This window comes from Lepisosteus oculatus, chromosome 16, assembly GCF_040954835.1.
Source record: "Lepisosteus oculatus isolate fLepOcu1 chromosome 16, fLepOcu1.hap2, whole genome shotgun sequence".
NCBI classification, from domain to species: domain Eukaryota; kingdom Metazoa; phylum Chordata; class Actinopteri; order Semionotiformes; family Lepisosteidae; genus Lepisosteus; species Lepisosteus oculatus.
Window position 1 is genome coordinate 19,034,537 of NC_090711.1, and position 14,243 is coordinate 19,048,779.

Genomic DNA, 14,243 nt, shown 5'->3' on the forward strand with positions numbered 1-14,243 from the left:
ACGGGGACACACACAAATGCAAGCCACGCCTGCCTCCCTGGGAAAAGGCTGAAAAACGTTTTTTGGAGGGAAAACGCACAGGAGCCGGCCGGCCTGCTTGCCGAGAGTCGAGATGCGGGAAAGCGCACAGGAACGGAGACGGGGAGGGGGAGGGAGAGACAGACAGAGACACACAGATGGATGAGAGACGAGACCGGAGAAGAAGGAGCTCCAGTCCACCTCGCTTGCTTGCTTGCTTGCTAGCTACGTCTGTTTTCACCGCTGAGAGAAGGTGGTGCACCGCTCCCAGAGGCGCTGCAATACCTGGCCGATGTGTGGAGAGGACGGAGCAAGCTCCTGACCCAGCTCCCTGTTCCAAAAATCCGTTTAATATGTGGTCCCCCAATGGGGGACGTATCAGATATTAAACTGATAAGAACAGATTTTTTTTATTACAAAGTAACAAAAAACATCCTATTTACAGAAGAAAAAGAAAACTAATATCAAGGAAAATAACACAACCCAGAACAAACGAAAAAACGGAACCAACAACAGATCCCCAAACTAAGACATACTATATGGCAATAACCCCTTCCACCTTTCTTTGGCAGCGTGGTATCCTCTTTTCCTCATATAAATAACAATTTTAAACTTTATTCTGTACTCTAATCTGCGAAAAACACCCACCACGCTTACCTGGATCCTGTTTTTTTCTAAACCGTTCCGTGCCCTCCATAATTCAGACTTTGCATAACTTATTAACCAAAGAACCCAAGATGTTTCTTGAGAGTACAAACCCTTTTTCAAACCATACATAACTATATTTACAGTGATAACAAAGTTTGACACAAACATATCAAATAGCGTGTTACAATTCTTCCACAAACTCTTGCCAAAATCACAATCCCAAAAAACATGGCGTATCGACTCTTGCTCTTTACATTGAGTCCTCGGACAGAATTTTTGGCGTGATAATTTGTCTATATAAAACCTCCCTCACTGGGAGTCTTTTTTAGGCGATTAACCAATTGAGGTCCATCAGGTCATGCTGCAATCCTTTTGGTTGAATCCGGCTCCAGATGTCTTTGGGTAGTCCACCCACCAGGCTTGCTTCATCCTTACCCATTACTTCCACATACAGCGTCCTGTGGTTGGAAAAAACCTCACCCTCCAGTTCCTGTGCATTTTTGCTAATCCACCGGCTGGTGTGTCTATAATGCCAGGGCATGTCAACGCCGTGAGGAACCGAGTTGTCCCAACGAAACAGTACTTTTAACGATCTTGCAAACCAGAAACAAACAAAATAATGCGACAGATGTTCAATGGGCGTTTTTGAAGCCACACATAAGGAAGACACAAAAATGCAATTAAATTTAACGGGCAAAGACGGGACCCCTCTTCCCCCCTCCTCAATAGGTCTGTACATATCCGCCCGCCTAATGTATTCATACTTTTTACCCCAAATAAAAACAAAAACCTCTTTTGTCAGGTACCTGTTTAGCCTCAAAGGCATGGGGTATACAGAGGCTAAATATCCCAACAAAGACAATATCTCTATCTTTATTATAAGGACTTTACCTATATGTGTCAGCCCCTTACTTTTCCACAAACCCAAACGTAATCTGGCTTTTTCTAACTTTTCAAGCCAATTATACTTAGCTGCTTCTTCTTCCTGGAAATAAACGCCGAGAATCTTCAGAGGGTCTTTACACACCTGGAAGCCACCCACACATTCCTGTCGATCTCTCAACCTTCCAAAAAATTTAATTTTGCTTTTTCCTGTGTTGAGTTTAGCCCCGGACGCCTTGGCAAAGGTTGCAAAATAGTCCAGCGCCCCCTGCAGGTCCGCATCAGAAGTCATGAACAGAGATGTCAACCGCGTATAAAGCTATCTTGGCTCTCTGCCCTCCGCTCCCAGGCACCAAAACACCTTCCACCTTAAGGTCAGCACAAACAAGGCGAGCATATGCTTCGATGTACAACACAAAAAAAAGTGGAGAGAGGACACCCTTGTCTCACCCCCGAGTTCTGCCATACCATTCTCCCTATATGCCCGTTTATTAAAACTTTACTCCCCACTTCTCTATAGAGAGTCTGAATCCAACCTATAAAACGAGGGCCAAAGCCCATATGCTCCATAACCTTCCATAGGAAGTCGTGTGTAGCGGCAAGGGTTATTAATAAAGAATTAAGTGTTCTGAGCCTTCCCAAATGAGGCCCCATTTCTCTGTTCATCTCTGTGGTGCAGCCACAGAGAAACTATTCATGTAGGCTGATTTAAGGTTCCTTTGATAAGGACAGCTCCCAAAGGGGGATGCACTTAGCTAAGCCTGGCTATCATGATCAATGGTCATCCATTGGCGCCTATCTGTCTAGGGAGTGCCAGATGGACATCTGGACTGCATTCCTAAGTGTCAGGAGTAAGTGACTCATATCTCACCTTGATCAACCAATCAGGGACTGGTAAGGCCAAGTAACCCACATGGGACTCTGATGCCCATGGAACTTTCAGCCAATCAACGAGCTGAAGTTCCTCCAGGTAAAAACAGGCAACACAGAGAGCCTGGGAGATTCAGTAAGATTCAGGAGAATTCTGTGGACTTTTCTAAAGGGCATTCAAAGGAGAATTCCAGGGCAGGATGGCCCAGGAGCGGAAGGCTTCCAAGGGCAGGACATTCTCGCAGCGCGCCTCCTGACCATCCTGAGACTCAGCCCGGACAACCACGGAACGGCCAGTGTGTCCGAGTGCCAGAACTTTCCTTTGTTCTAAGAGTCTAGAGCGGAGGTTGCCAGAGGATCCACCCGAGGTTAGCACCAGCAGCAGGCCTCGTGAACAGGTCGGAACTGTGGACAGCTGAATCACTATTCAGAACTAGCTCTTCATCAGGAACGAACTGGTCCTCTTCCTGACTTGCTGGGACCCACAGTCATCTTTCCTCCTGTGCACAAACTTTGCTAGTTAAAGCCAACACTAACTAGCCGGCCAGTGAGCATCTGCAGCGCACCGTCGCAAGCCACACAGCCTGGCACCGAGCCAGAGAGCGCAGATTGGACAGCAACAAGCCTGCAACTGCAGGAGATCTGAATACCCCAAGATTGGATGAGTATTCAACTTCAATGCATTACTGCTTGAGAATTCAATTATCCCAACCAGTTGATATCAATTTAATTCCTAAGAGTTATGTACTTGTTTTGAGTATCTAATGTAGAAGTTATAACCAAGTTCATTTACGAAACGGTATAAATGAATGATATACTGAACGTATGTCCTCTTGATATATGTAACACTTCGTAACTGATTGAATATATATCTGTTGTATTCTGATAACCCTCTCGATAAGATCTGTTAGGTTTATATGCATATTCTATGTATTAATAAATGTATCCTCGTGTATTAGTACCTGTGTGTGTGCGCGCGTTGTTTGAGTTATATCGCATGGTTGGATTCTAAAGCCATCAAAAGAATCAACTTTGTGATTTACTGCTACAATTAATAATTGTCCCAGTAAATGCCCTAACCCTACAGAACTGGTGCCTTCAGAGAGCCACTACATTACATATTTGGCGTCCCTGGACCGGCTATCATTACACGTGAGACACTCGATCAAAGGCTTTCTCCAAATCTAGATTAGCCAGCAAGAAGGGCACGTCTCTTTGTCTTGCCCAGGCAACTAAGTCCCTTATTAACTGCAGAGTCCAGCAAATCTTTCCTCCTTGGATACCACACGTTTGCTCTTTGCCCGCAACCATAGGAAGCATCAATTTTAGCCTATTCGTGAGAGCTTTCGCTAAGATCTTGTAATCGGTGCCCAATAATGTCAAAGGCCTCCAATTACTCAAATCTGTAGGTCTTCCTTTTTTATACAACAGTATCAATATCCCTATACTCATAGACGTACTCAAGCGACCTTTCATAAAAACCTCCTTCACTACTGATAATATATCTTTTAATATGTCCCAAAAGGTGTGATAAAATTCGACAGGGAGGCCATCTGCGCCCGGCACTCTACCTTTTTTCAACTCTCTCATAGCGATGGTTAGCTCTTCCACCGTAAAAGGGCTTTCCATACGCAACCGTTCCTTCTCTGTGATTGATGGAGCTACCGGTTTAAAAACATATCGTACAGCTGCTTCCTCTCTCGCGCTTCGCGAAAAGTTCCTGATAAAAATCTGTTGCAACCAATAATAACCCTTCCCTGTCTGATACAGTTTTACCTGTTCTATCAAGCAGGCCCTCCGCTACTCTCCTGCGAAACCTGTCCCGCATGTCCCGGAACTGGAAAGTGGAGCAGGACTGAAAATTGCAGTTTATCAATGTGTGTCTTAAAGAGGTACCTACAAGCCCTATTCTCGTAGAAGCTTTTCAGCTTCTCCTTCTGTTTGCAGATCTCATATAGATCCACTGCTACCCCTCTATTACTGTTCTCATATAAAAAGGTTAGGTGCTCCTGCAGCAATCTACCCTCTTTCTATTCCTGTGCTTGCTTTCCCCTACAGTAGCTTCTCGTTATTTGTTGGATCCTTTTCTTAAGTCCCACCATTTTAAAATGGAGGACTCTTTAGCTCTTTCTTCTGCCCACTCCATCAGCTTCCTCCTCATCAAATCTCTGTAGGCTGCATCTTCTAAGACACTCGTATTCAATCTCCAGGTCCGTTTACCAAAGTTGACACCTGCCCCAGCAATTTCAATCGACACCAGATCATGATCTGAGTGCCAAAAGGGCTGCACAGATGCACTTACTACCACAAGGTCCCTGGAGGAAAGGATATAATCCAACCTTTTGGACACTCCCTTCGAGTTTCTCCACGTAGGCCTGGTCTTCCCTTTCACAACTCTGGCAACACAATCAAGCAAACCATATTGCACTAACATTCTACTCACACACTTAACGTCAGGGTTATCTTTGTCATTTAAGTCAAGGTTAAAATCTCCACCTATGACCACCTTTCTGTTGGATAAACAAAAAGGAGCAAAGTTCATGTTAAAGGTAAGTCTCTGGGAAGCTACAGCCGGAGCATACACTCCTACAAACCGAAAACTAAAACCACCCACAACCACATCCACACTTATTAGCCTACCAGCCCCGCCCACCTTCCACCACTAGATCATAGGTCCCAAATAAAACTCCAAAGCCTGAAGAATGAACCCCGCCCACGCTCCATCTGGAAGGGCCTCTATCCCATTCATTAGTAAAGGCAGCCGCATCCCTTCGATCTCTGAGATGCACTTCCTGTAAAAAACACACAGTAAAATCCAATGTCCTCAAATAACTAAACACTGCCATTCTTTTAATTCTATTAGCAGGTCATAGCAGGTCTGCTATTCGATATCTCTGCTGCGCAACATCCCTAGTGTCTTCCGCGTACAGTTGGAAGGCAGATATTTCCCCGTCGGTGACCACCGGCCTCAATCTGATCCCTCTTTTCTCAAACACGGATCCTTCAAAGAATTCAGGCCACCTAACTGAAACGGTCTTCTCATCCCATCTGCACAGTCTCAAAAATTTGCTGGGCATCCCTGCATCAAACCATACCTCTGCTCTTTCCTCAGGCATTCCACTAGACAAACTGTTTCCTTCTTGTGATTGCAGAGGTGTTTCATCGAGGATCAAATTCGGTCCTGGAGAACAAGAAGGCTCCGACAACACATCTTGAAAATTAGGTATGGAAATTGTAATTCCTCTTTGCGCTTCCATTCCAGTGGACGCTAAGTAATCCTTTTCCACTTCCACCTCCATGTTATCTGTGCTTCTACCCGCCTTCCTAATTAACTCTTCATCAGACTCTAAGTTCTTCCTCTTGCATATATGTTTAGTATGAACCTGTCCCGACTCCATCTCCTCCGGCGTGTCTCCCAAACTCATTCCTCCAACAACCTCCTTCATCACCTCCAAACCTGAAGAAACTCCTTTTGACTCATCACTGGTAGGTTCACGCCCCTGCGTTGTTTCTTCAGTGTCAACCGCCGAGACTTCTCCTGTCTCCTTCATAACCGCACTGTCTGTCTCCTCCTCACCTCTGCGTCCCGCTGCAGGGGCGACTGGGACTGATCTCGAACCCTGCACAAACTCAGCAAAACTCTTTTTCCGCTGTTCGCAATCCTTAAATATGTGCCCCTCGCCTCCACACAGATTGCATTTAGTTTTTTCGGTGCAGTTAGCGGTGGAATGCCCCACACCTTCACATTTCCGGCAGATCACCTCGCGACAATCAGCAGCGTTGTGCTCCGGTTTCCCGCACCGCCTACAAGCTGCAGGTTGTCTATAATAACCATTATTTGCGCCGAAAAAGGATGCTGGGGGTGCAAAAGACCGTCAGGTGCTTGTCCATCAGGCCGAAGACGCACCTTATAGTGCCTCTTTCCTGTCCAATATCCCTTCCTGTCCATGAGTTTTTCACCCACTCCTCGTATGTCCACAAAACGTTTTAAGTAACAGATGATATCTCCCTCTGGTACATATGGATTGAACATAAATAGTGTTCTCAGTTCCCGGGCAAACAAAGGTTCAATAATGTAGTCTGAAAAAGGTTTAATGGTCTTTTTCCCATTAGCAGTATTCCAGACTCCCCAAACTAGATTCTCCGAAATAAGCGATAGATAGAAAATCTTCTTACCCGGAAAATCTTGGAGGCAATAGACGTCTTCTGGTCTCAACTGCAGGGCTTTCTGCACCACTTCTTCCTCAAAGGTGTCCCGAGAATCCAGCTCCGTCTTCAATCCTCCCATCCGTAGCACAAACCACACTGCATTCCTCACTCTTCCCTCACGGAAATTTTTTGGCCGGAAAACTCCGCCACAAAAAAGGTCCAGAAAAAAAACTCCTGGCGACGATCCGTCCTCTCTTTCTCTTGACTAGGAATCAGACCTGCGGACAGGCCACACACTTGATCCTAGCCAAAAGGCCGAGAAGTGATGCCCCCAAAGGCGCGGACCGACGCGCGGGCGTTCCGCTGGCGCACAGTGGCGCAGGCCGTCTCCTCTGGAGCCCGGGACCCGCGCAGCTGCCGGCCTCCCTGCAGCCAGAGGCCTGCCGCCGGACTCTGCTCCCCCTCTCTCTTGCCTGCCTGCCTGCCTTCCTGCCAATCCCGGGCAGGGGCCCTGCTCTTTGATCTTCTGTCAACGGCCCGACAACGACCGCAGCCGCAGGGGGCGCCAGCCGCCCGGCCTCCCAGCCTCCTTAGCTTAGGCCCCTCCCACCGGCAGCAGCTGTGCCCAGCCAGCCTGCCTGCCTGCCGAAAAAGAAAGAAAGGTGGATATACTAAGTTTTTTTGGAGGGAAAACGCCCGGCTGTCGAAAGGGGCCCACCTGCAGGGACGGACACACACACACACACACACACACACACACACACACACACACACACACACAAGCCACGCCTGCCTCCCTGGGAAAAGGCTGAAAAACCTAAGTTTTTTGGAGGGAAAACGCACGGGAGCCGAAAAGGGGGCTGGCCTGCTTGCCCAGAGAGTCGAGACGCGGGAAAGCGCACAGAGGGAGCATGGGAACGGAGACGGGGAGGGGGAGAGAGACACACAGATGGACGAGAGACGAGACCGGAGAAGAAGGAGCTCCAGTCCACCTCGCTTGCTTGCTAGCTACGTCTGTCTTTTCACCGCTGAGAGAAGGTGGTGCACCGCTCCCGGAGGCGCTGCAATACCGGGCCGATGCGTGGAGAGGACAGAGCAAGCTCCTGATCCAGCTCCCTGTTCCAAAAATCCGTTTAATATGTGGTCCCCCCGAAGGGGGACGTATCAGATATTAAACTGATAAGAACAGATTTTTTTTTTATTACAATAATACAAAAGGGAACAATTATCAAAGAGCTCACGGACAAAACAAAAAACACATTACTCCAAAAGACACAATACCGCAAAACTACTTTTTACCACATAACACCACACTTTCCCTCATCCCCGCCCTTATTCAAATCAAACCCTCCCTTACCCAAATATTCGCAATTCGACCAAAGATGCTAAACATCCGTAACATAAAACTATTCTATCAACATAATTTATACACAGATAGATAGTTAACCCCTTTTTTCCGTATGACCCTTTGTCTAAATTCTGTCAGCTCGCCTAAAACAAACCCTTCCACCTCTCTTTAGCGGCCGAAAAACCCCACCGCACAATGTCCCTTTTGATACGCGTCCGGATGTCTGTTTTAATCCTCCCTACCACTTCCCCACTCGTAAGATACACAGCATGATTAACCACCTCATCCCTGGATGCCCAAATATGGAATTTAATCAAACTAACTACAATCCAGAACAAGAAATTACCACTCCATTTCCTAACACCCGGCACTCCTTTCATAATAAGTGCATAGGTCAGAGTAAAATCTCTTTGAGCTAAAAAACACAAAGTGGCACACTGTCCCCACACTTCTCTCGCAAAACCGCACTCCCAAAAGGCATGTCTTATTGATTCTGTTTCTTTGCAACCCTGCCTAGGACACAAAGGCTGTCGCGACAGTCTATGCTTAATCATTATCTCCCTAACCGGTAACCTTCCTCACACTCCAAACCAGTTTAAATCCTTAAATCGGTTATCCAAGCCCCGAGGTTGAGTTCTCACCCATACTTCCTGTGACCCCAACTACTGCCTGTTTTTCCTCCTTTCGAATCAGATTATACATTTGCCTGTGATCCAAGGCTATTTTCTCCTTCTTGACATGTGGGTGCGCCTTTACCCACCCCACAAGATGTCTATAATGCCAGGGTAACTTCTCCGCTTTGGGGGTTGTATTAGACCATGCCACCAGGTGGCCCATCGCATGCGATAACCACAAAAGGGCGAAATAACGGCACGGATGAGACGTTCACATTTAACAGGATGCATGAACGAGCAACAAAGAGGCAGTCCAGCTTCAAAGGGATGTCCGGGACTCCCCTTCCTCCCTCCTCCACCTCTCTGTATATATCTCTCCTTTTAATATACTTGTACCTCTTGCCCCAGACAAAGCCAAAGACAGCCCTCACCACCTCTCTCCTAAAACATGCCGGTAATGGATAAACCTCCGCCAGATATAAAAGAAGCGGCAAAATATCCGTTTTCAACACTAAAACCTTCCCCGCCAAGGAGAGTGATTGCTGTCTCCACATACCCAACTTCTGATACAGTTTGGGAAGTTTGGACTCCCAGTTCAGCCTTGCCGAATTTTCAGATTGAAACAAGACCCCTAAAACTTTGACAGGCCCTTCAGCAACTGGGAGGTCCCCGACTGTCTCCCTTCTTTTCTTCCAGACCCCAAAATACTTAATAGTACACTTATTAAGATTTAAAAAGGCCCCTGTCCCAGCTGTAAAAACCTGGATAATCTTTAAAACTCTTAAAACACTATGATCTGTAACAAAAAACAAGGAGATGTCATCTGCGTAGGCAGCCACTTTCACCTGGAGTCCGTTGCTCCCCGGCACCATAACTCCTTCAATTACCAGGTCACGTCAAAACCGTCTAAGCAGAGGTTCAATATAAAGAACGTATAGCAGGGGGGGACAATGGACAGCCCTGCCTCACCCCCCGCTGAACAGACAAACTCCCCCAAACTACCATTAATACAAACTCTCGCCCCAACACCACTATAAAGAACCTGTAGCCAGCCAACAAAAATATCACCAAACCCCATGCGCCTTAAAACTTCCCATAAAAACCCATGGTGGACTCGATCAAAAGCTTTGTTTTGGTCTAAATTGACCAAACTAAGAGGGAGACCCCTATCCTCAACCCATTCCACCACATCCCTAATCAGTTGCAGGTTCCAACTGATCTTTCTACCCTCAACCCCACACGTCTGGTCCACACCCACCACTGCACCCATCACCAGGCGTAAAGGGCGTCCTAACACCCTAGCCAAAATCTTATAATCAGAGCACAACAATTGAATGGGTCTCCAATTGTCTAGATCACATTTTTCCCCTTTCTTATAAATTAATGTGATCCCGGTCCTCAAAGTTATCCCCAGTCCACTGCCAGCTAAAATCTCTTTAAAAACAGAGTAAAAGGGGACCCAACTGCTCCCAAAACGTGCCCAACATCGCCTCTTTAAGTTCAGCCTCTGTGATGTCCCCCCCAAGATCAGACGCATCCGGAATGTTCTCAATATCCTCCAAGAATTCCTCCCAATTATCACGATTGACTGCGCTCTCTGCGAAAAGTTCTTTATAATATCTAGTCCCACATGCCACCATTTCCCCCAAATCCCTTGTGATCACCCCACTTGCATCTCTCACCTCGGTAAAAAGTGCTCTTTCTTGCTTAATTCTTACAGATCTAAAAAACTGGGCCGAACATCTCTCCTGGTTTTCTAAAACTACCCCCTGCAGCCGGAAGAGGAAATCCTTAGCTTTCCTTAACCAAGCCTCCCTTAATCTGGCTTTCAAATCTGCTGCCTTTTCTGCCCGAAAAGCCCCGCCCCGGATAAAAGCAACGTATAAAGTCTCCAATTCCTTCTGTAGTGCAACTAAAACACTTTTCCCTTAGCCTTCTCTTTTTACAGTATTCCATAGAGAGCCGCGCAATGGTCTTTTTACACAGCTCCCACCACTCGGTTTTAGACGTAAAATCAGAAAGTTTGTTTTTGAAACTATCAATAAAATCTGAAATTAAAACACGATACCCGACTTCTTCTAAAATGGAAATATTAAGCTTCCAATAACTGACTTGGTAAGTTGGGCCTTCTATATCGAGTGTTACCGAGAGAGTCGTATGGTCCGAAAACCAAACTGGGAACACTTGTTCCTTCTTGATGTTACATTTCAGTGTAATAAAAACATAGTCCAACCGTCGACGGTGACCCCTGCTGTTTTGCTAGGTAAAATTTTTATTCGACCGGCTAAATTCCTGAAAACAATCAACCAGATTAAACCGTTGGAGAAGAACTCTCAGGCCGCGTGCTCCTCCACCATGCTAGTCTGCTATGTCTATATTAAAATCTCCGCCCACCACAATCTCTCTGTTGGTAAAAAACCAAGGCTCAAGATCTTTTAAGAAAGCGGCCTGCAGGGCCCTTTCTGCAGGGGCATAAACCCCAATTACTCTTACCCTGACCCTCCACCAGCACCCGTCAACCACTAAGAGGCGGCCGGGTACCGCAGAGACCACTTCAGTCGCCTGAAACCCCGGATCTCCACATAAGATCCCCAATCCCGATGAGTGCACTCCTCCAATACTCCACCAAGAGGGGCCTTTCTCCCATTCTCGCAAGAATCTTACCACATCCTCCGGGCCTTCCAGATGCGCCTCCTGAATAAAACAAAAACTTGGCTTTAAATCAGCCAAAAAAGTAAACACCGCCACTCTCTTTACACCATCTTTCAAATCCTGTAGATTGCTCGAAATGATCTTGTAAACTCCCATTTTACCATTATTCAATGTCAGCTGTCTAGTCCGTAAAGGTTCTCAAACCTTGGGCTCCCCTCAGTACTCCCTCCACTCTGATCCCCAAAAGGAATGGGAGTCATTGGTGAGACCTGAAGGGGGCTATAGCCTTGATCTACCTCAATAACACCACTAGGTGGCAACGTCCCCCCCCCTCGTCTGGGTCACTAGACCCTCCCGGCCCCAGTGGACCTTTCGGCTGGGGTGGTCCATCTTCCTGACCCTCAAAAGAGTCACCTAGAAAAATCTCTTCAAAGTTTTGTGCAGAGTCAGTCCCAAGACATTCCTCAGTCTCAAAAACCACTTCCCCTGCTGCGCTCTTCACTGATTCCTTGCCGCCTTCCTCCCTTCCACGAAATCTTCCTGTCTTTTTTCCAGGACTTGAACCTCTTCTCCTCCTACCTCCTCTTCAACCCTAAAACCCTCCTCGCCCATACTCATGGAGCTATCAGCATCACTGTCAGATACTTGTAATTCATCTTCCTCTCCCGAAGATGACAGGGCCTCTCTCTGCCTCTTTTCCTCGTTCAGTGGAGCATCTTCTTCCATCACCTCCCTCCCTCTTTTCTTATCCTTTTTCTTCCTGTTGATAATTATCCATTCTGATTCTTGTACAGTCCCTTCCTCCAAAGCTTCCTCTCCTGCAACAATAGACAAACCCTCCTCCACACGTTCCTGATGTGTTCTTCCCTCTTTCTCCGCAGAAGTTCCTGGCTCCTGCCCTCCCTGCATCGCCGATGTCCCTTCCCCTGGATCCGATTTAGTACGGCACCGCCGTTCCTCCCGGTAAGTATCCTCTGTCCTCCCGTCCTTACACCCTACTGTTGGATGTTCCGTTCTTCTCACCGGCCCTTCGGAGACAACTGATGCAAAACTGGCCTTCTTCCTAGGGCACACAGACCATCGCTATGTGCCCCACCCTGCCACACCGTCTGCAGACCATGCTCCTACAATCAATAGCAAAGTCTTTTTCCCCACATTTCTGACATGTCTTAGGCTGACCCGGATAGACTAGAAACCCTTTATTCGACCAAATAAAAAAATTGGCTGGAGGGACTAACACCACCTTCTGCTGTATCACAGGATCGAAACCTCACCATATATCTCCACTTACTAGTCCAGACATTTTCTTCATCAATAATCTTTCTTCCGTCCCCCTGAATATCCACAAACCTTCTCAAAAACGTTTTCACGTCGGCCTCAGGCACATTAGGATTAAATAGATGTACCGTCAAAGGCTTTAATTCCCGAGCAAAGAGGGGCTACACATAAAAGTGACTAAGAGGCTCCTGCTCCTTCATCAGTTGGGCTTTACACCACACTATTGTACATTCCGCATCCGTTGTCAATGTAAGGTCGAAAATACATTTACCTTGGAAATCCTGCAAGGCCAAGTTGTCCATCTTCCCAATTCCCAGCACCTTGTAACAAACCTCCTTCAAAAATCTTCCTCACCATTCATTTGGCCTGCTCCTCATGATTCTTCAAAACGAAGCGCACCATGCCCCTCACGGGACAGCGGGCGACCGGCCGCCATTATCGAAAGCCACTCACCCTTCGCCGCCGTCATCTGGGAGCCCCACCTTCACCCCCTGGGCTCAACCCAGGGCGATTCCAGTGGTGGCTCTGTTCTTCCTTCTGCCTCCACTCCCTCAGATGTCTGCACGTCCACTCCACAGGTGATGCCTTCATCGATGTTCAGATGGTCTTCCACAAAGTCTTCCTTCGGCTCTCCTTCCCCGCCCTTCACGACCTCTGACAAAACCACCAGCCACGGACAGACCACGTGCTTTTGGATCTTGGCCAAAAGGCCGAGAAGCGATGCCCCCAAAGGTGCGGACCGACGCGCGGGTGTTCCGCTGGCGCACAGTGGCGCAGGCCAACTACTCTGGAGCCCAGGACCCGCACAGCTGCCGGCCTCCCTACAGCCAGAGGCCTGCCCCCGGACTCTGCTCCCCCTCTCTCTTGCCTGCCTGCCTTCCTGCCAGTCCCAGGCGGGGGCCCTACTCTTTGACCTTCTGTCAACGGCCCGACAACGACCACAGCCGCAGGGGGCCTCCTTAGCTTAGGCCCCTCCCACCGGCAGCAGCTGTGCCCAACCAGCTGCAAGCGAAAGCCGAGTGCCAGCACCTGTGGGCAGAGGCAAGGGGCAGCTCCCTCTCGGGAGGGAGGGACGGGGACACATGCACGCCTGCCTGCCTGCCGAAAAAAAAGAAAGAAAGGTGGATATACTAAGTTTTTTGGAGGGAAAACGCACAGGAGCCGAAAAGGGGGCCGGCCTGCTTGCCCAGAGAGTCGAGACGCGGGAAAGTGCACAAAGGGAGCACGGGAACGGAGATGGAGACGGGAAGGGGGAGAGCGAGACAGACACAAAGACACACAGATGGACGAGAGACGAGACGAGACCCGAGAAGAAGGAGCTCCAGTCCACCTCGCTTGCTTGCTCGCTAGCTAGCTACGTCTGTAGCTTTTCACCGCTGAGAGAAGGTGGTGCACCGCTCCCGGAGGCGCTGCAATACCGGGCCGATGCGTGGAGAGGACGGAGCAAGCTCCTGATCCAGCTCCCTGTTCCAAAAATCCGTTTAATATGTGGTCCCCCGATGGGGGACGTATCAGATATTAAACTGATAAGAACAGATTTTTTTTTATTATAAAATATACTTTTAATCCAAAAAAACACATCTCAAAAGGAAAACATCTCAAACATTATCACTCCACATAATTAAAACGGCGGAACGGCTGTGATTGTCCGTTATCAATCCTTGCAAGGGTGGGCAGATTTGCGCTATTATGAGAGTCCCTCCAAACCCTACTGCTTGCTGTAAACCATTAATCCCTGTACAGGGTCCATAGGCCTTTCCAGCGCTCCTTTGCCGTGGGGAAAC

General features: G+C 47.9%; 2 non-coding genes and 1 pseudogene across 2 annotated transcripts; all 3 read right to left on the reverse strand.

Moving 5' to 3' along the window:
- Window positions 1-269: 269 nt before the first annotated feature.
- On the reverse strand, window positions 270-452 carry LOC138223472 (U2 spliceosomal RNA). The gene has a single exon (XR_011181899.1). It is a non-coding gene; the product is annotated as a U2 spliceosomal RNA (small nuclear RNA).
- A 7,151-nt stretch (window positions 453-7,603) lies between these two features.
- LOC138223450 (U2 spliceosomal RNA) lies at window positions 7,604-7,789 on the reverse strand. The gene has a single exon (XR_011181879.1). It is a non-coding gene; the product is annotated as a U2 spliceosomal RNA (small nuclear RNA).
- A 6,054-nt stretch (window positions 7,790-13,843) lies between these two features.
- Window positions 13,844-14,017, reverse strand: LOC138223410 (U2 spliceosomal RNA; annotated as a pseudogene).
- Between the last annotated feature and the right edge of the window lie 226 nt (window positions 14,018-14,243).